The sequence below is a fragment of the Suricata suricatta genome, chromosome 4 (assembly GCF_006229205.1).
Source record: "Suricata suricatta isolate VVHF042 chromosome 4, meerkat_22Aug2017_6uvM2_HiC, whole genome shotgun sequence".
Taxonomy (NCBI): Eukaryota; Metazoa; Chordata; class Mammalia; order Carnivora; family Herpestidae; genus Suricata; species Suricata suricatta.
The window spans coordinates 54,479,522-54,500,803 of NC_043703.1; the positions used below are offsets into that span (position 1 = coordinate 54,479,522).

The 21,282-nt window shown below is 47.8% G+C and overlaps 1 long non-coding RNA gene across 1 annotated transcript; it reads right to left on the bottom strand.

Moving 5' to 3' along the window:
- Positions 1-526: 526 nt before the first annotated feature.
- On the bottom strand, positions 527-2,559 carry LOC115289244. The gene is made up of 2 exons (XR_003907503.1): positions 2,428-2,559; positions 527-786 (listed from the first exon to the last, which is right to left on the bottom strand). It is a non-coding gene; the product is annotated as an uncharacterized LOC115289244 (long non-coding RNA).
- Positions 2,560-21,282: the final 18,723 nt, after the last annotated feature.

A 21,282-nucleotide genomic window follows, 5' to 3' on the forward strand; every position in this document is an offset into this window, starting at 1 on the left:
CTCTCTCTCTCTCAAAAATAAATAAACATTAAAAAAAAAAAAAGGAAGACACAAAACAGACTAAGAGGAATGGATTTTACCAAGAATCTTGTGATTTGAAAAGTAGTCAGATTAGGGGCATGTGGGTGGCTCAGTCAGTTAAGCCTCTGACTGTTGATTTCAGTTTAGGTCATGATCTTGCAGTTTCATGAGTTCAAGCCCTGCATTGGGTTCTGTGCTGACAGCTCAGAGCCTAGAGCCTGCTTCGGATTCCGTGTCTCCCATTCTCTCTGCCACTCCCCTATTCACTCTCTGTCTCTCTCTCTCTTTAAAAAATAAATAAACATTTAAAAAATGAATACAGAGAACTGTTATATCAATATATGCACGTCCATAGAACTGTTTTCATAGTTTGGTTTTACATTGTGGACTGAAACAGAGACTGTATCTTCCATTTCTAATGATAGTAATGTTAGTAGAATGTACAACAGTTTGCTGGCCCGATGCCTCTTTCCCTCTTGTAGGCTCCAAAGGAGTATGGGCACAGTCAAGTTCTAGGTGCTTTTATTAAGGGGCCATGGTCTCCCTGCTGGAAGCTCCTGCGAGAGGGAGGCTGGCCCTGTGACTGGGGAGCACCCCTCCTTGAGCTTCCCCGAGAAGTGTGAGCTGCACATTCCATCAAGCACACCGGCCATGCCTCCCCAGCTTGCAGACTGCTGTACATCTTTCTTTAGTGAAGGAACTCCTCTCTCCCTGATGTTGGATTTAAATGGAGCCTCAGACACGCCCCAAATCATTGGGCCAAATCTGCCAGGAACCATAAAGAAAAAATAATTTCCGGGAGTGAGTTATATATGGCGGTGAACTCATACACTTTGTGTAGCTCCTCATTTCCTTCCATTATGCTAATTCTTCTAACTCAATAACCTAATCCCACCACTGTGCCTTCCCCCTGCCATACACACACATTTTTTTTCTTTTTTTTTTTAATCCAGGGAAGAAGCAGATTGATGCCGAAGTCAGAACCCATCCAATTTTGTGATGGTCGATGTCCTCCAGGCAATTGCCCTGCAGCTGCCAGTGGCTGTCTGAAGCCCATGTGACAACAAGCACGTTTCCAGCAGGCTCATTTAGAGCTGCAAGGAGGTGGGCTGTGTGTGCTAGGTGTGCATTTAGGAGTTTGTCTGCAGCTGCGTGTTCTGGACAAATGCCGAAGTCAAGAAATCTATAGAGGGTTGTCCTAATACTTCCTCCTTGATCTGTATCAACCCGCCAGCGTGCCACCTGGGGAAGTGCGCTCCAGCCCGCTGGCATCGCTCCCTCACAGTCTGTGCTGACTCGATGCTTATTTATTATGCAATTATTAGAGTTACTGGATGTGCTCATGGCTTAATACCCTCCAGACGCATTTACAAGTAGGATAAGAAAAACCCACAAAGGCTTAATTTCTGTTATTATCAAGAAATGTGTACTCACTGTGAAACATTGTTTCATAAAGCTTCTCAAACCTTGATTTTCCTTTGTAGGGGCCACCTAAAATGTGTATATGTGTCTTTTATATAAAGTAGGATAGAAGCAGACATTGCTGATCAAGAGACTGGGCAAAGAGCCACGAGCCCCTGCTACTGGGGAGAGGGTCCCAGGAGCTAAAAGCTGCAAGGTGATTCCTGGCTCCTGATAATGTCAACATTTGCTTAACAGACTATATTTCCGTTCCCTTCTGGTGTTTCTCAGAAGCTTACTCTCTCTGTCTCCAGTTTGTGGACAAACACAGGTACATGCAAGCAGATGCAGGCAGACAGACAGACAGACAGACACACACACACACACACACACAGACATTCACACACAGCTGCACTATTGTAGCCTTTTCTGGAGATGAAGGAGACGCTTTTCCCGGCATCTCAGCAGATCTCGCCTCCTGGGTTCTTTTCAGAAGTTCCTGCCGTGTGCCCTGATGCAAAAGGAAGGTCCCTAGTAGATGTGGATTGACTTCACCTATGGTCTGCTCTGCACATAAGATGATGCAGTGTACACAGAGTGCCAGTACTACTGCAGAACATTTTTCCTTCCTACTTAGAGATGTGCTGGAATGAAAAGGATCTGGGAACCAAGTTTTATTGTTCTGGCTAGCAATTTTCAGTGGTTGTCAAGAAAAGAGAGGAACACGAGAATTCTGTCCTTTCTTCTTTCTCACTTTTTCCTCATTCCTGCCCTGTCCTACTGCAACCCACCCCTAGGGTTAGGCGGGACTCCGGCCACCCTTGCGTCACTACAGAGATCACCTGGAGCCCCCGTGATTTCCTTGCCTCCTGGCAGTTCTGATCCTATCTCTCAGGCAAGTATTTATTGGAATTTCTGCTCTGCCTTTTTGTGGTTCAGGGCAGGGACAGGCAGCAGTTAACTCTGACCTTCCCATAGTAACACCTGGATGTTCCATCCACTTACCTTTTCAAGGCTTGAAGGGAATGTCCCAAAGTACTTGCATGCCGCTAGAGCCTAAGCAAGTCTGGTCAATCTCTGGAGAAAAGGCCCACAGCAGAGAGCATCTGAAATAGCCCATATGGGATTTTACTAGATAGCCTGGGGCCCCCGAAGACAGCATCTCATTGGCTCCTACTGTCGTCTGGGTTCTAGAACCTTCGAGGAAGTCGCCATGGGGGCACTTAGGAGTCTCCAGGAAAGTCAGAAGGCAGATCCCTTTCAGGGGTCCTGAGAATCGTGAGTTCTTCCAAGCAGGTGTTTGGTCTCCTGGAATACATGCATGATTTGCATGGATCTGAGTAGTGGGAGCTGACTTATTCTGTCCAGGGTCATGCTCAACCTTAAAAGCAATGCTAACACTGAATCACTGGAGAGGAACATTCTGAGTCATTTAGACACCAAAGGAGTGCTCATTGGTTGTCTATTGATTATTCCTACGCTGCTCTGTTATCTGGCCAGCGAGCACCCTCACCCACAACCTACTCCCTGCACATAATTTGCCAACCACCGCAGGACAGCAACTGAACAATATGCTGATCCATGGGATGCCCTGTTCCACTCCATTTTCATCTCAGCATTCCTGTCCTTTAGATGCGCTGCTGCAGTTCTTGCTCCCTGCTGCATAGATAAGTAGCATCCATTGTGTATTCCTGATGATACACTTTGGTTTGTCTCTTGGAAACACTGTTATTGCACCCCAGGGACAGCAGCCTCCAAACTGTTGCATTCAGCCTTCTCTTTCCTCAGCCGGTTGAGTCAGGTGACAAGGGTGCCTGATTCCAGGGCACCACAACCAGCAATCACTTCCCAGACAGGCTTCCCAAGAGGAAAAGCTCTGCGGTTGAAATACAAATGGCTGATCACAAGCAGTAAATCCCTTCCAAGAAGAAGGTCTGTCTTTGCCACCTTGGGCTTTGCTGGATATTTCAAACAGCCTTTCGCATCTGGGCAAGGGGAAATGTTGGTATGTATCATCAGGCTGAGGCGGTGTTCTTAAACTAGGGTCACGATCCACTAGGGGGTTCTGAAATCGGTTTAGTAGGTTACAAACGCATTAGCAAACAGAATTGAACCAAAGAGCATAGCTAGACATACAGGAGTACAGCTTTGTGAAATTCTCATTTTGGTATGAACACAATGCACATAGATATATAAACGTGTGTGCTGGTGTGGGGCACGAGTGCACTTCTGTTTATTTTTTAACCTTTATTTTAATTGTGAAATATTATTAAACCCCCAGCAGCATATATACAATTTCTATTTCAAGGACTTATTAGACAAATCCCTGAGTTTTCACCCCTATGGCTGGGAACCAGGATGGAGCGGAGACCGTGGAAATCATCCGTCTGACCCTCCTCACCTCCTTCCCCCTCCCTGCCCCCAGGAGCTGCCGCTCTCCTGACTTTTATGATAGTCAGCCCCTGGCTTTGGTCAGAATTTTGCCCCCCACATCTACATCAGGATTAACAGTTGAGTTTGGTCTGCCTTTAAGCGCTTCCCAACAGGGGTTTCTCTGGTGTGCAGGAGAGGGCTGTCAGATTTGTGATTCCTGCAGGTTCTACATGACGGGGGCGGAACTCGGTGCTTGCACCCATTCTCTGGCACCAGCTCGCACGTGGTTGTGTTCAAATGTATTTCTGACCGTGGTCTGTAGTCCAAAAAAGTTAGAAAACATATCTAAAGCCTCCTAAGGTAGAAATGGTACCTTCATAAAACTAAGAATTTTCTCACTGCCATGTGTGTGTGTGTGTGTGTGTGTGTGTGTGTGTGTGTGTGTGTGTGTGTGTGTAGGTGAGCCTGGAGGAAGTCAGAACAGGAGAAAAGATAAAAGGAGGTGCATGTTATTGAGCACGTGTTACTCTCCATGCACCGAGCACAGCATGTGGCCAATTCACATGCACTTTCTCCTAAATCTTCACATCAGCCTTGGGAGATGTGGTTATATCCCACTTGGTAGAAGAACAGAGGTTCAAAGAAAGTAAGGAACACACCCAGAGCCATAGAGCAAGGAATGTGCTGGAACTGGAATTTGAACCCAGGCCTCTCCATCTCCTAAGCCTCCCGACCACTTTTCCCACCTTGGGTGCTCTTCCCAAGGCCCCTGGCTCTTCAGGCTGCACTTGTCTGCTCACTGGCAATGGCCTTGGCCCAGGACTGCCCCCAAATCACTGTGAGAGGGGTGCACGCAGTTCATCCCAGGACCTCAGGTCTTCCGGAGAGTGCCCATTGCCCCCTACCCAGCTCACACCTGCCCTCCAGATGCTTGAACCTGCACAACTCGCCCCCCACCGCACCCCTTTGCTTAGATGGCTCCTCCCAGTCACCGGCTCCTTGGTCTCTCACTGTCTCTCACTCTAGATGGTGCCCTCTCACGGGAAGACTGGATTGACCTTTCACCTCTGAAAGTTTTGATGTGTCTGCTCCCACCCAGAGAGGTGAGTTTCAGTTCCCCCCCAAACTGCTCCTAATGGTGAAATTTCAGCCACTTGAGTGTTTGCAAAGAAGAAATCCTGTCTGACCTTGGCTGCAGACTGCCAGAGCAGCACAGGGCTGGGTTTTCTGTTGGTAAAACCGGTGTCTGAGTGGCTGCCCCAGCAGGAGCCCTTCTGGGCTCTATCTTAAACAGCTGGCCAGACTTTTCCCACAAGACCTAGGGCGCTACCTGTGTGGTATTCTTCTTCGTTCAAAATGAAATCAAGGATGGAGAGGAGGGGAGCAGAAGGACATTCATCTGTTCATTCACCAGACATTCACTGGGCACTTCTGGGGGTTGCGGGAGGTCACTGCTGCAGGACACCCCAGCCAGTCCTCACAGAGACTAGGATGGGAGCACATCTGTGCACTCTGTTTTTGAGTGCTTGTTTTGACGTGCCTGACACAGATGAAGGCTTTCTTTTGGTGTGACACCTCCTCCTGACCATGAAAAGGCCAATTATGGGGAAGACGTTCCATTATCAAGGTATTCTTAGAATGTTTTCAGACTGTTCTCAAAGCTCTAGCAGTTCACACCATAATTAATATATTCAGACAGATTAGTCACTTTCCAGCAAAACCCTCGATTTTGATAGCACTGCTCGAGGCAGAAAACTCACTGTGTTTAACAGACTTAATTAGTAGCTCAGAGTTACAACTGAGATCGTTGTTAAGTCCCGTGGACAAGATAAAGTGGCAGGAAGGACTGATCACCAAAGGCTGAGAAAACATGTTTTCTAGGGAAATAACATAGAAGAGTTTCCACTGACTCAGAAGGGGCTCATGTTCAAAGACCAGGCCCTACTGATTAAGGAGTTCTATTCAGTGAGCTGCCCTGGAGAACCAAGGTTCTCCCACATCCACCCCTAGTCCATTCCACCCTGAGTCTTCAGGTCCTGGGCCATCGCGGCTGGACCACACTACCCAGGAGCCTGACAGAGGCCAGAAGACAGACGTGCGTTGCATTGCCCCTAATATATAGCATATGTTATACACCACATACATAGGAGACAATAGATAGATAGATAGATAGATAGATAGATAGATAGATAGATAGATAAATTTAGCCAGACATAATGAGATTTGATTTAAGGAATTGTTTTATGTGATTGTAGGGACTGGTAAGTCCAAAATTTGCAGCACAGGATGGAAGGTAGAAACTCAGGTAGGATTATGATGTTGTAGCCTTGAGGCAAAATTTCATCTTCTTCAAGAATCCTCGATATTTCCTCTTAAGGCCTTCACCGGAGTGGGTGAGAACAATGTGGACTGAATTGTGTCCTCCCAAAATGCTTCTCTTTAGGTTCTAACTGTATTTGGAAGCAGGATCTCTAAAGACATAATTAAGATAAAATGGGATCATAGGGTTGGGACCCTAATCCAGCTGGACTGGTGTCCTCATCGGAAGAGGAAGGAACACCAGGAAGGGACAAAGAAAGAAAAGGCCATGTGAGGACTCAGGAAGAGGGAGGCCGTCTGCGAGCCAAGGAGAGAGGTCTCAGGAGAAACCTAGCCTACTGGCACCTTGATCTTGGGTTTCCAGCCTCCAGAGCTGCGAGAAATAAATTTCTGTTGTTGTAGCCCCCTGGTCTGTGGTCTTCGACTATGGCAGCCTGAGCAAACCCCTTTAGAGCACCCCCTCCCCCATATTACTGAGAGCAATTTTGATTTAAAATTAGCTGACAGTGCCTGGCTGGCTCAGTTGTTAGAGCATATGATCTTGACCTCGGGGTTGTGAGCCCCACATGTGGCATGGAGTTTACTTAAAATGGAAATTTTAGGGGGTGCCTGGGTGGCTCAGTTGGTTAAGCATCCGACTTCGGCTCAGGTCATGATCTCACAGTTTGAGAGTTTAAGAGTCCTGCATCAGGCCCACTGCTGTCAGTGCAGAGCCTGTTTTGGATCCTCTGTCCCCCTCTCTCTGACATTCCCCCACTCTCTCTGTTTCAAAAATAAATATTTAATAGATAGATAGACAGATAGATAAAGGCAGCTGATTATAGGCATTAATCATATTAAAAATACCTTCACAGCAACTTCTGGACTAGTGATTGACCAAGCCCCTGGGCACATAGCCTAGGGCCCCATCGTCATGCACATGAAACTTCAATAGCACCACGTATGAGTTTCACAGGGAGATGAACTCCGTTTCTAGGCTCCCTTGACTTCACGTTTGATTTTGCCACCGAATGAGTCTTGGGAGCTTGGGGGTATGGAGGAAGAGGTGGAAAGAGACCAAAGATTAATTTTACTTACTTTACAGTTTTAATTCAGATCAAACCTGCTTGCCAAAGGGTATTGAAAGAGCAAAGGACCACTCTCTAATCCTAACAGCGATAATCACAGCTCTTAGTTATAAATGTGCTGCATGCTATCAAGTGTTAAATGACTTTATTCCCCTGTATCTTTCACAATAACCCCATGAAACATATATTATTTCTCCCATTTTATAGAAGAGGGAAGTAAACTCAGAGAAGGCAAGGAATTTGCTCCAACTCACACAGCTACAAAGAGCTGGAACTTGTGACCATCTCGTGATGCTGTCTCCTTCTACGGAGGGATGTGTGCAGAAAGGAGAATGTATAACGGCTCAGAAAACAGAGAAAGTCCAAACCCTGAAGCCAACTCACTGCCAAACCATTGACATCCTTTTGAAGTCCTTCTGTTTGAGTCTGCCCCCTAGACTGTGGCTGGAGGGACTTCCTAGAGGTCTGGCATGGGCACCCGCTTTCTCATACATCCTCGGTGGCTCCCCATTAGTTACTCAACACAAGTGGTAAGCCTCACCATAAGCTCAGAGCCCCCCAGAACTTGGCCTTCATGGGATTCGTGCTATCTTTTTCAGCAGCACTGCCTCTCATTGCATACTGTCCCCCTCATCCTCCCAGGATGCAGAATGGAACTTGTCTGATGGAAGGAAGGGGTACCCTGGAGTCCTCCTGGTCCCAAAATTTCATCTGGATGCACTTTGGTAAGTTGTTCACTCACTCTGAGCCATTTTCTCCTTGTCTATACCTCCTGCACGAAGTTGATGTGAAGACTCACAGGTAAGGTGCATGTGTAGGACCTTGAGATGTGCTCTTTCCTGCGCCCTTGCAGGAAGCCGCTGAGCCGGGGGTGGGGGCAGGAACAGGCTTATCCTTGCCCACAGGGTCAATGTCCACTGTCCTTTTCTGTGCCCAAGATTGGCCTCAAACGTTTGGCCTCATTGGCTCCCAGAGTAGCAGAAACCCCTTTGTGACTGCCGGTGCCTGTCCACATGCCTTGGGCCAGTGCTGCTCTGGAAAGCTCTTCCCCCTCTCAGCTCCCGGGTCTGTGATTGACATGCTTTTTTTCTGGGGGTAGAGGTGGCAATGAAATTCCACCGGCTTGAAAAACATTGAGCAGCGTCTCGCTGAAATTGCTTTTTTTCCCCCCTTCATTTTTAATTTGAAGAAAACAAAAGCCCAAACACTGCAGCAGAAGATTCATTAAATAATTTACTGCACCTGCCATTTTAAGTGGTAATTTAATACAGCCACCCTTCGAGCCACCTTTACGACAAAATATTCCACCTTCTTTGGGGAGGTGGCTGTGCTCCCTGGAATGCATGCCTGGGTAGCAGGAGAATCCGGAAGCTGTGGAATGCTTTCCAGCCCCGACAAAAGTCAACCCCATCAGACATGTGGCTGGGTAATGACTGCAATTTCATGCAGAGTAATTTACCTTTGGGCGTGAAGTAGGGACACAGAAAGAAAACCAAACCCATGTTTTCAAGGTAGCATCAGAGCCTAGTTCAAAGGGATCAGAAAAGAGGTTTGTGATTTTGGGGACTTAGCTTTTCAAAGTTTATAGTGCCATTTTTCTTTGTGAGTTCACCTGCGTTAAGGATGCCACTGTTATCATTAGTCAAATAATAATATAATAATAATAATAACAATAACCTAAATGGATTTTTTTTCCTTAGCATATGTTAATTGCATTACTTAAAAAAAAAAAAACTCTGGAAGAAAATGCTCAGAAAATCACTTGTGACACATCTTTTTTAAATTGTGGTAAAAATACACATAACATGAAATTTGTCAGCTTAAGCATTTTAAGTGTCCAGTGCAGTGACCTCTGATACCTTCACATTGTTGTTGTGTGACTGGGGACACTTGTACTGCCTCCTACACCCACCCCTGCACTCCAGACTCACTAGAAATGGTCATAGCAAGATTTTGTTCAGTGATTTTTTTTAAAGTTTATTTCAGAGAGAGAGAGAGAGAGAGAGAGAACCCCAAGCAGGTTCCATGCTGTCAGTACAAGCCTGACAGTGGGGGATGGGGGGGGCTCAGTCTCACAAACCAGGCGATTATGACCTGAGCCAAAATCAAGTGTCCGACACTCAACCACCTGAGCCACCAGGCGCCCCTGTTCAGTGTTGTTTCTGCTTGTCCCTCTCCAGCCCTCTTGGGATATTGCATCTTTATTCTGTGAGAGTCTCTCCTCCAACTGAACAGCAACTACCATCAAACTCATTAATCTTAGCTAAGTACCCACAGAACTAGAGGGACATATTTTTCTCTAATTTATAGTCACTCTTCTTCACACAAAGACTAAGGAAAAGTTGTAAGAGGAGAAGGAACCAGCGCTTGTTGGGTAGCTCTGTGCTCCTTTGGTGCTAAGCCCTTTGCAGATGTCACCCTCCTCACTGTTTCCAGGGGTCCCCCGCCCCACTCTCTCTGTTCCATAGGCGAGGAAGCTGTGGCCCAGAGAGGCTAACTAACAAGGTCCCGCGGCCAGGACTGAACCCCGTGGTCAAATGAATCCAAAATCCAATATGGTAGGTCACCCAAGAGAGAAAGAAGCTGGGAAGGCAGGAAGACTGTAGGAGGGAGGTGGGGAGGGTGCGTGAGTCAGGAAAAGAAAGACAGTGCTGGCCTCCCTGTTCAGGAGGAACACCGTCATCGACTTCTGCACTCACAGGGTCTGTAGCTAGCTGGACCTCCCCCAAAGGGCTTCCAGACAGCGCCCTCCCCACTTAGGGGGTCTGATTACAGACATTACAGATTACTTTGATCACTTGCCGTCTCCTGCTCAGAGGGTCACTCTGAGCTGCAGGCAGAGTTTCTGACTCTGCCTCAAATTAAAACGCCAACTCTATGTCAGGATGGATTTTCTTAACCACCCATCTCTGCATCTTGACTTGTCTCTGTCGAATTGAAAATGCCCCCTGGAGAGTTACTATGGCAACCCTTGTCAGCAGAATGCAGGATCAGATCTTTAAAAGAGACTTCCAAATTGGTGTGGCCACTTTCAGCCACAGCCCCACACAGAGTTTTGCTTTGGGTACCCAGCTGATGACTCCAGCCTAGGGGAGGAAAGCCTGGGAGAAAAACTCAGGGTACCAAAACACATGAGGCGCTCCCCCTCCGTGTCCCGGAGCCTCAGGGGTGGATTTGCAGTGTCTCTGCCAGGCTGTGCTTCTTTCTGTGCTTCTTCCATCTTCTGGGCTCAAGGTCAAACCTTTAGAAGTAGATTTATTTCTTACAGAAAAAGACTGACGTGCAAGTTAGGGAAGAGGCAGCTAGCTCGATAAAGTGGGATAAAAGTAGAAACATTTGAAAGTTTGAAAACTGGACTTGGGTGTTGATAAAAGGCTGAGATAATTTTCAAGAGAGCTCCATGACTCACTCACTCTTTCTTTTCCTTTCTTTCTCTTTCTTTCTTCCCTCCCTCCTTGCGTCCTTCCTCCTTCCTTACTTCCTCCTTTCTTTTCTTTTCTTTTCCTTTTCCTTTCCTTTCTTTTCTTTTCTTTCTTAAAAAGGAATAGAAATGCACACAGCCAGAAGATTTGGAATGTACAATTTGTGACAAGCGAGCTCAAAGTTATACAAACTCCTATACCGACATTTAATTAGTGGCGTGATCAGCACAGAGATGGGAAACAACATTCCTTAGCATTTAAAAGCTGTGCAAGCTTAGTTATGTGAGTGTGTAGACGAGATCTACAAATGTTACAGAAGCACCAGCCTTTTCTAATCCTTTCTGTTTGTAAAATATGGTCACATTGTTGTTTTCGGTGGCTGCAATCACCCGGGGGGACTCAGAGTCCAGTCATCCCTTTCTTCCATTCCTATCTGCCTGATCTCTCCTGACATCACAGTTTGACCCCCCCCAGCAGGAATAAGGCGGATCCCTGCAGTAAGGGACGCTGAAGCACGTAGCCAAGGAGTCCCAGACTCTTAGAAATTCAGAAGAATGAAACATCCACCTTTATCATGGATCAGTGTATTTATTTCCTAGGGAGCTATAACAGAAGACCACAAACTTGATGTATTAAACAAACAGGAATTTATTCTCTCTTTGTTCTTGAGACCAGAAGTCCAAACTTGGGGTGTCGGCAGAATTGGTCCCTTGAGGAGATCCTCAGAGAATCCTTTGTGAGCATGTATTGTAGTTTCTGGTAACTGCTGACAATTCTTAGCGTTCCTGGACACGTGCATGCACCACTGCGGTCTCTGTCTCCACCTTCACAGGGCCTCCCTGTGTGTGTCTCTGTCTCTTCTCTTGTAAGGTCATTAGGGCCCCACCCTGATCCAGGGTGACCCCATGGTAACTTGATCTCATTTGCCAAGATCCTATTTCCAGATAAGGTCGCATGCAGAGATGGGGGAGGAGAGATCAGAACTTCAACATATCATTTTGGGAGACACAGTTCAAGCCACAACCATTGAGTCCCTCCTGAAACGGACCCCGAGACAAAGATTTGAATGCAGATAGTTTATTTTTGAGGGGATCCCAGGAGGTAAATGGAGAAATGAGAAAGAGAAGGGAAGGAGGCCAATACAGAGGGCATGAATGAGCAAGATGCTGCTGTGGGCAGTTGGGCTCAGTCCTGTTGGGGCGCCTCCAGGAGACAGGGTCAAATGCATCTCCGAGTCATCTCACCGAGGAAGTGAGGGGGTTTATCCCCTATTTTCTGGCATTGGCAGAAAGCCTACTGGCAGAGCTGCAGAAGCAACAGTAGGAAATGGCTAAGTGCAGGAATAGTGACGGCTGTGGCTGGACTGCCAACAGCTTCTGCAGGGACATCAGATAATGACGCCTTCTCTGACAACAAGAATAAAGACTTCTTATTGTAAATCACTCCAATTTTTGAGCATTGGCCAATAATGCCTATATTATAAATTACAAGTAAAAAAAGATATTTTACTCTAAAAGCACTTTCTTCAAAAATTGCCACACTATAGATCATCTCAAATGTTTAGAAAAATTTTAACATTATTTATTTTTGAGAGACAGAGACAGAGTACAAATGGGAGAGGGGCAGAGAGACAGGGAGACACAGAATCCAAAGCAGTCTCCAGGCTCCAGGCTCTGAGCTGTCAGCACAGAGCTTGACATGGGACTTGAACTCACAAACCACGAGATTATGATCTGAGCCGAAGTCGGACACTTAACTGACTGAGCCACCCAAGTGCTCCATCTCAAATGTTTTAAATTAATGATTGCATTATCCGAAATTTGGAAAATGTTGTGCTTATGTCATATCTTTCCATCTCTTCAGAGTTTGACTTTCAGTACTGTGCCTTCGCCTCCCCAACTCATCTCCATCTAGTAAAGTCCTATTCAATCTTTAAGACCAAATTCCATCCCTCCCCACCATTGACTTTGAGCTCCTCTTAGTCATCCTGTACTAGGGAGCACAGCGCCTCACATGTTTGATGAATGAATGCATGAACGCGAGATCATTGGGTATCTGCAGCTCTCCATTGCTCACAGCCGGAAAGTAACACTCCAACAACAAACCATGCAATTCGTTATACTTTGAAAGATGTCATCAACCAGAACATACTTTACAGTCACACAAACACCTTGAAAATAGTCACTGATAATTTGCTCAGGCACCACGGAAAAGGCCAGTGTGCGCCCACCTTTTCTCCCCATGACAACCACCACTGCACCACTCTTGTTCCAGGGCCAGCAGGTGTTCTGTTCACAGCTTCTGGTCCCTGACTCCAGGTCAGCTTGTTGCCCCCTTCCAACTCCTCTCATGGCCCAAAGAGCCAGCCCGATACCCATCATTTCCAGCAGACCTGACTCTGTCACGCTGGCATCCCAGCACATTCCGGCTCTGCTCTTTGGACCCGTGGTGCAGGCATGCGGGAAACGCGAAGGTCTTATCCAGTCTCAGACCTTCTGTGTTCCTTTTCTGGATTTCTACAGGAGCCGAGGAACATCTACAGCACAGGCAGCCCAGTCTCTCAGAGCACCTGGGTGGCTACGTCAGTTGAGTGTCTCTTTCTTGCTTTTGGCTCTGATCATGATCCCAGGGGTGTGGGACTGAGCCCTGCATCTGGCTATGTGCTGAATGTGGAGTATCTCTCTCTCTTCCCTCCACCCCCCTTCTCTCTGGCTCATGCATGCACTCTCTCTCTCTCTGTCAAAAAAATAAAAATAAGAAAAGAAAACCCAGTTCCTATTCCTCACAGTCCATGATTTCCAAAGTTTCATGTTTAAAGTTTTATGGGCACCCAAGGAATCCATGATGTAATGAGGAAGACAGATGATAATCTTACACTGGAAGCAATAATTGATATCACTGGGAGCTTTCAAGTGGAAAAGGACAGGAAAACTATCAATGGCCAAAAGCTAGAATGGGATTAGGAGAAAATTTGGGTAATGATGGTGTTAATGCACCTTGGCTGAGTCCTTAAATAATAGTTCTTGGTTTTTGAATGTGTGTGTGTGTGTTTTAGCAGGACTACTTGTAGGCCTCTGGGCAGGCTGATGGCAAAGGAAGGAGGTCCGAGGATGAGTGAGATGAAGGCTCTGCCCGCTATCCAACCAGCGTACGTTCTAATGTCTGCGGACAGCTGTGAAATGAGGCAGAATAATGTACACCCTGGGAAAGGGTCCTGTCAAACTCTCTGGTGCATGCCCAGCAGCCAGAAAGGAAATAATCTCCATCGAAGAGAAGGAATCACTTGAAACCCACACAGAGCCCTATGTTAGGAGGGTTCCATGCCCCAAACTTTGTCAGCTTATTTGATCCCGTCAGTAAAAGAGGCCAGTTAGGCATGTGGCAGATTATTTCTAGGTTAGAGGAGCAGTCTGCTGAGAAGTTCAGGTGTGCCCAAAATGCTGGCTGCTGCTGGTCTCTTCTCTCTCCAAATGTTGTCCACCTGGCTCTCTGCATGCACGGGGGTTATACGTTAGGACAGGAGGCATTGAGGAGATGGAGATCCTGTAGCTGGGGTTTTACTCTGCCTGAGAGGGTGCTTGGGGCTTTACCTGTAAGTATCTCTCATAGTTGCCCTTTGAAATAGGGATTGTAACCATCCATCATTTGCCCATGAGGCCCAGAAAGATAAAGTGATTTGTCCAAATCACACAGCCAAGAAGTGATGGGTCAGAATTTGACCCAAGACCTGTGGGGCCGCACAGCCCCTGTCTGGTGAAGAGTCAGAGCCATAGGGCATAAACTGAATTGGGACAAGCCCCACAACTGAAAACATTAAAGGAAAAATTATGTACAGCTGAAAATGTTAAGAACCAGTAGTTTAAAATATGCGCAGAGGTGCCTGGGTGGCTCAGTTGGTTAAGTGTCCAACTTGGCTCAGGTCATGATCTCACAGTTCATGGTTTGAGCCCCACGTCAAGGTCTGTGCTGACAGCTCGGGGCCTGGAACCTGCTTCCGCTTCTGTGTCTCCCTCTCTCTCAGCCCTTCCCCTACTCACATTCTATCTTTCTCTCTCTCTCTCAAAAATAAACATGAAAAAAAAATATGCACAGTACAGACCTTGCCCTCCCCTGGGTGACCAAGGCTCATACCCTCGAGACCATCCATCCTTCCAGCGATGCAGGCCAACTTCTGAACTGGACATTAGGGCAAAGCTGCCGTCGATCAGAAGCCAGCTGGCAGGGCCAGTGTGAGGAGAGTGACCCTGGGCCTCAGATGTGCCATGTTAGGGCCTCACAGTGTCCTTTTTTAACTTTTGAATTTGAGGCCAATATTTAACATTCAGGGCATTTTACTTAAAACACAGATTTTTCTGCTTTTTCTTGGCGAGCCACGCTGGACAAATATTCCTGGCCGTTCCCAGGAGTTGGGTGGCGGGGTGGGCTCCATCACTCACGGATGTCCCTGATTCCCCCGGGCATCGCAGACTTGACCGCCGCACAAAGTCATGTCCTCGGCGTGGAGCTGAGGCCTGAGAGGTTTCTGACAGAGAAGGAGCCAAGTGTATGCAGACTTGAGTTACGCTCTGTCACGGCGAAAAGGCCAGAATTGGCATTTTAAAAATTCATCATCTTCTAATAATAAAACTCTGTATTTACAGAGAACCGGGCTTCCGAGAGCATCGGGCTTGTGCAAACAGCACTTCTGGAAGGATCATCACAGAGGCCCAGGGAAGTGAGAAGGTGACTCGGAGCGGGCTCTCTGCGGTTACTGCACGAGGCATGAAGGAAAATGGCCTGTTCCAGGCAGCCGAGGGATATGATGTGGGTCCACAGAGCAAATATTTGCTGAGCACCCACCTGCGACAGGTGCCGCTCTGTGCCCCACGGAGCCACCTGCCTGCAGGGTCCTGTGCTCAGTCCCTGAGCCCTTGACTGCAAGCAAGATGGAGGTGGGGAAGCTGGTCCTCTGAGGGACGCGGTGCTCTGTGGTGGCTTCCTGCATGTCCACCTGGCCTTGCGCTCACCCTCTTTATAGGAGGCCCCGAGCCCTGGCGACCCCTGGTCCTTCCACCGCTTGTCCAGCTGACAGGGGCCCTGCTCGTCCTGGCCTTGTCTCAGAGACCACCTGCTCTGTAAAGCAGTGACATCATTCTTCTACAATTCCTTCCCGGTCTCCCTGCTGCAGGGCTGCCCTCCCCGGGAGGGGAGGGGATGTGTTTGTTAGGGGGCATCCCTCGTTCCCCGGCGGGTGGAGGGGCTCCAGTCAGCACAGCCCTCCTGGCCCCCCTCCCAGCCTCACTCATTGCTTCTTTGCAGAGGAGTAACCGGCACGCGGAACCAGGGTGCTTGGTGAAGTGCCCGGTCCCCTGGGCTTTCCCCTTCCTTTCCCTCTCACATCTGGCCCCTGTCAGAAAATGGGAACAGAAGGATAATTTCTTTCTTTTCTAGACCCATGGTAGTGTCCTGTTTCTATCCTTTTCCATAGTACACTGCCTGGCACATCGGAGGTGTTCTCCATCTTGAATGATGAATTTCTCAAAGCTTCTGGGGTGGACGGCCTCTGCTTTTTCTTTCTCAGGACAGGAAAAGTGCAAAGCACACCCGTTGTCTCAGACCCTGATTAAATGTGCCTTCAGGCAGGAGGCAGGGGAGGCCTCCCAATTCGATCGACCGAGGGTCTCCTGTCTTTGAGAAAGCTCTGTCTGAAATGACATTGGAGTCCGTTTGAAACGCTTGGGGCAAAACTCCTAAGGACCCTTCTATTGAAAGAACAAAAACAATGTGAATTTGATGAAGTTTAATTATTTTTCAGGAAAGGAAAATAACTGCTGGTTTTTGTTTGAAAGGCACCACAGCTGTCTGAATGTTGAACTCCTCTCAGCCAAGCTGCCGCTCTGTGCTCAGATTGAGACCAGACTTCAGAGGTGAAGGCTCCCCATTTGTGTCTTCCTCAGAAGGTAGCAGAGTTTTGTCAGCAGATTTGGGGAAAGAGAAGGAAGAAGTGTTCCCAGGCTTGGCTGTGAGGAGAAGAGAAAGGCCATGGCAGAGGTCAGGTGAGGCTTGGAACTCAGGGTCATTTTTTTTTTTAAAGAGTAACATTTTAAAAAATCTTTTTAAAAAATATTTATTTTTGAAAGAGAGCGAGGGAGACACAGAATCCGAAGCAGGCTCCAGGCTCTAAGCTGCCAGCACAGAGCCTATCTCAGGGCTGGAACCCAGGAACAGTGAGATCATGGCCTGAGCTGAAGTTGGACACCTAACCAACTGAGCCACCTAGGTGCCCCTCAGGTGTCAATCCTAATGGCACTGGTGCGCCAAATGAGGCTCCTAGCTTCATGCAAGCCCCAAGAAATGACAAAGTGAAAAAATGTTTTTTCAAAGAGTGTACAAGTAAAATTAATAAGAGGAACATGAGAGAGATCTCAAGACATTCACCTGTGGGACAGAGAAATTGTAGAATTCTTCCTAAGAAAGTAAATGACAAATACAGTGAAATTTAAATCCATTGACGAAGGCACCCAGTAATCATCGCATATTTCAGTTGTCTTGGTGCTGAAGCAGGAGTAATACTTCAATCTAAATCTTCCAGGCCGCACAAAAGATATTTTTCTTTCCCCTGTCATATTTTTGTTCTGTGTGTGGTGTGGGGGTGATAACGGAAGGGGAGAAATGGAGCCCCGCCCAGCGGGAGGTGCAGCTGCAGAGCAGGTGTGCTGGGTTCTCGCGCTGAGCTGAGCGGGTGCGGCTATTATAGGAAGCAGGAGCCTCAGGTTTGCTTGATGGGGATGTGGGGGGGAAGAGACAGGAGACCCTTTAATTAAATGCAGACCCCATTAGGGTACATTCCCACCCCTCCCCGCTCTTTCATTGCAACGCAGTCGGCTGAGAGATGGGGAAGCTAGTGGTGCGGTGCCGGGTCGGACCATTCACCCTTCCATTCACCCAGTTTTGATGTTGGGCAAGGTGATGAATCTCACTGAGTCTCAGTTCCCCCATTTGTCACTGGAGGACGACAGCATCTATTATCTCAGAAGTTGTTGTGCAAATTAAATAAACAAACGTTTTGCGCCACCACCTATTTGATCACCCTGTGAAATCCCATCCTTGGAAAGCAGCCCTCTTGTGCGTCTCTCTGGAAATGGACCATGTAGATGACTTGCTACTATACAGCCGCCCCAGGAAGCAAGCAATCACTACCCTGGGGCAGGTAGTGATAACGCGATGGCAAGACTTAAAACTTCCATGCATGGAAATGTCCATTTATTTGAGGTGTGAGTTAATCCTCCTAACGGCCTCAAAAAGTAGGTCCTGTTAGTCTTCTTCTGCACACGAGGAGAGTGAGGCACAGAGAGGTTAAGTAACTAGCTTTAGGTCACAAATCATGTACGTTAGGTCAAGTCTACTCTGTGTGGTTGGGGGGGGGGGTTGCACCCTGCCTTTACCTTTCTCTGCCCTCCTTCCTCCAGCTCCATTCCCAGCCCAGACTGGGAAGAGCACAGAAGTTGAGTGGAGGAGCTCTGGGGTTGGTCGGCCTGGGTGGCATCCTCCTGTCGGGGCTGTGACTTCGCGCAGGCTACTTACCTCCTCTGTTTCAGAAGCCCCCTCTGAAGACAGAACATATCTGTAAATTAGAGACATGCATGGTGCCCTCCTCAAAGGGCTGTCGTGAGGGTTCAATGAGGTAATTATGGATGTGCCTGGGACATATTAAGCATTCACCAGACAGAGCATTCCTGAAGGGGGAAAGAGAAAGGAGCTCTTGGGGCACAGGGGAGGGGGCCATGCCCCCTTCCAGCCCCCACCCCCAACCGTCATCGTTAGCACCCCGCAATCACATCTTAGCAGACTCTTTTCTCAGAGATACAGGAGGGCGATTGCCTGAATCTGCTAAAAGAAAGAACCCGTGCTCGTGGTCACCAGATTGAGCAGCTAATCAGGGCTCTCCATCTGTGATTATAAAGTCGTGAGGGACGCGAGAACAGGGAGCTTGTTAAGAACTCAAGCAGCATTAGTCACTTCTAAGAGGCAAAGCCTGCAATGAGCATCAGAAACTGCTGTGTCGCAGACATTAATCAGGCGATGGCTTAGGGTGGCTTTTTCTTTTCTTTTTCAACATCCAAAGCCAACCCTCAAATGTCTTAAAGATGAGGACCCAGGAGAGACTAGGAGTCTAAAATACTGGAGGACCAAAGGAGCTCTGAGGTTCTAATAAGGTGTTGAGTGTATCACTCCATTCAGAAGACTGTCCTTGGCTTCAGCTGCTAATTGGGGCATTTAAAACACTTGGTTTCCCTCCTTCTTTCTCCCTTGTATATGTTTTTAGGTTTTGTTCCAAACAAATCTGGGATCGGCTGCCATTATTTCATTTTCCCCACTCACTTCCCTGCAGTGTGCCAGAGCCTGGACCCCTGGGTGAATTAGTCATCCCAGCCTCTGGTTACTGCATTTCTCGTTACTCCTGCTGCTCTGACTAGGACCAGAGGCCTCCTCCCAGCCCCTCCCTAGCTGGCCAAGCAGCAGTGCTCCACATGTGTGTAGTAGTCGCTGACCAACAGTTTCCAGTGCACACACCCACAGGCGCACGCCTGTCCCTGCACCCTGGCCTCTGCCGATGGGATCAGAGGGAGGCACCTGACCCAAGGACTACAGTCATTTGGCTTCCAGAGATGGCCGAACCAATCAAATTCCTTTATTCAGAAATTCATACTAAAAAAAAAACAAAGCACATTTACCCACTGTTTGCAGGTGCTACCGCTGAAGGGTCACACAGTGGAGGGGGAACTGGCCTGGGTGGAGGGGCTGCTGGAGGCCCAGCGGAAAGAAGCCAATGGCAGGTGCGTAGCCGGGTCTGACCAGAGTGGAGGGCCAAGGTGAAGGCCCCCAGATCCAGGCTCCAGGTGCATCCTCCGAGGTTTGGCCTGATTACAGCTGCATGTGGATCCTTCAAGATGAAGCCTGTTTAACGTGCTGGCTGAGCACGATTGTCTTTATTGCAAACAGATGATCCCAATCCTGCGAATTGGTCCTCTTCTATAAGAAGCCTTCCGAGCGCAGCCCCCTGACTTCGGAACTAGTCAGCCTGGCCGTGGCTCTGGGCAGCCGGTGGGACCTGCACCCAGTTGCCAGGGCTGGCCTGTGAGTAGCTGTGACCTCGAGAGCCACCTCTAAAACAAGCCCTTATGGCCCATTTATAGGTAAGTGACAACTATTTCCTAATTCTAAAATTGCTTTTTGGAGTCAGCATATACATAATTACTCAACACACGTTTTTTGGGTCCCTCAGACATTCAAATCATTGTCGTAGGTGCTGAGCATGATTCAAAGATAAAACATTCAGGCTCCAGACTTTACCATTTTGAAAAATAAAATGCATCTCTGTAGACATCAAGGTAAAAAGTGATAAATGTCCTACAGAAGTACAAATAAAATGCCATAGGCATTCAGTGCTGAAACCAGCAACTTCCTTCCAGGATTAAGTGACATGGTGAGGCCAAGATGATATTTTGTCTGGGCCTTGACCATTGCATAGGATTTGAAAACTGGTGAGCAGGAAGTATCAACAGGAAATAGCTCATAGTTAGCCAGAGAGCAAGAAGCAATAAAAGCGGGGAAAAACAACAACAAAAACCGCTAAATCAAATTGTGGGGGCAGGTTGTATGTTTGTCATCTAAGATCTGTCCTCACGTGGAACCTGGACTTCATTCTGATGACAGTATGATGTCTTTGGACGTTTTTGAACAGAACCACCGTGGGCAGAACTTTCGAAAAATTACCACAGATTGTAGGAGGGAGGGAAGCTCGGGTGATGCACAAGGAACTTTACATGTCTCCCCAGACGGCAGGGAGGGTGTTCACCCCACTGGGGTCCAAGCAGCCCTGACCACAGAAGCTTTCCCCTCGTCAACAAATTTCTTTTCTCTCCCTAATGGACCCCCACCTCCCTCCATGGTAAAATGTTGCCAGATGGATTTAATTCAAATGCTATGTAATAAAAACATAAAGCGAAATAAATGGGAGTGCTTTAAGTAACATGCTCTGGCATCTCATAAAAGCCTCTTAAATTGATCACATAAGAGCGCATGGTGTAGACTCAAGAAAAGGAAGGGTTTTATGGGAACTCTGGCAGAGCCCCAAAGTGGAGTCGCGCTGTGCTTGCGGCGATCATAACCCTTCCTCGTATCACGTTTTGCGCTTGAAATGCTGCACCCCGCATGATGGGTTTTCCTTCCCTAACCAGGACATGTATTTAAAAATAATCCGCTGTCATTAGCAATTCCAGTCTGCTCTGACCAGACTCCTTATACTGGGCCTCTTGGCTGCTAAAATCCTGAGGTCTGTTTTCCAATGATGATGAAAAACAGAACCTTGAAAGAGTTCTTGCAGAGGTTGAGCAAGATCTGTTTTTGCCCCAGTCTGGCAGCCTTGGGGGGGGGGGGGGGGCGCCAGTCTGATTCTGCATGGTGCTTAACCCCAATTGTGGGATTCAGTACAGAGAAAAACAACAGCAGTGTTCCTTGACACTGGAAAACTCCCCATAAGGTGCAAAGGTTTCTTTCCAATTCCACTCCAGAGTTTCCTCTTGCCTGTCTAATCCTCTTCTACAAAATGCCATCCAAGTACAGATCTCTGACATCAGCCGGGCTGGGGGCTGGGGGCTGGGCCAGGGCGGGGTGGGCTGGCCAGTGGATCAGAATAC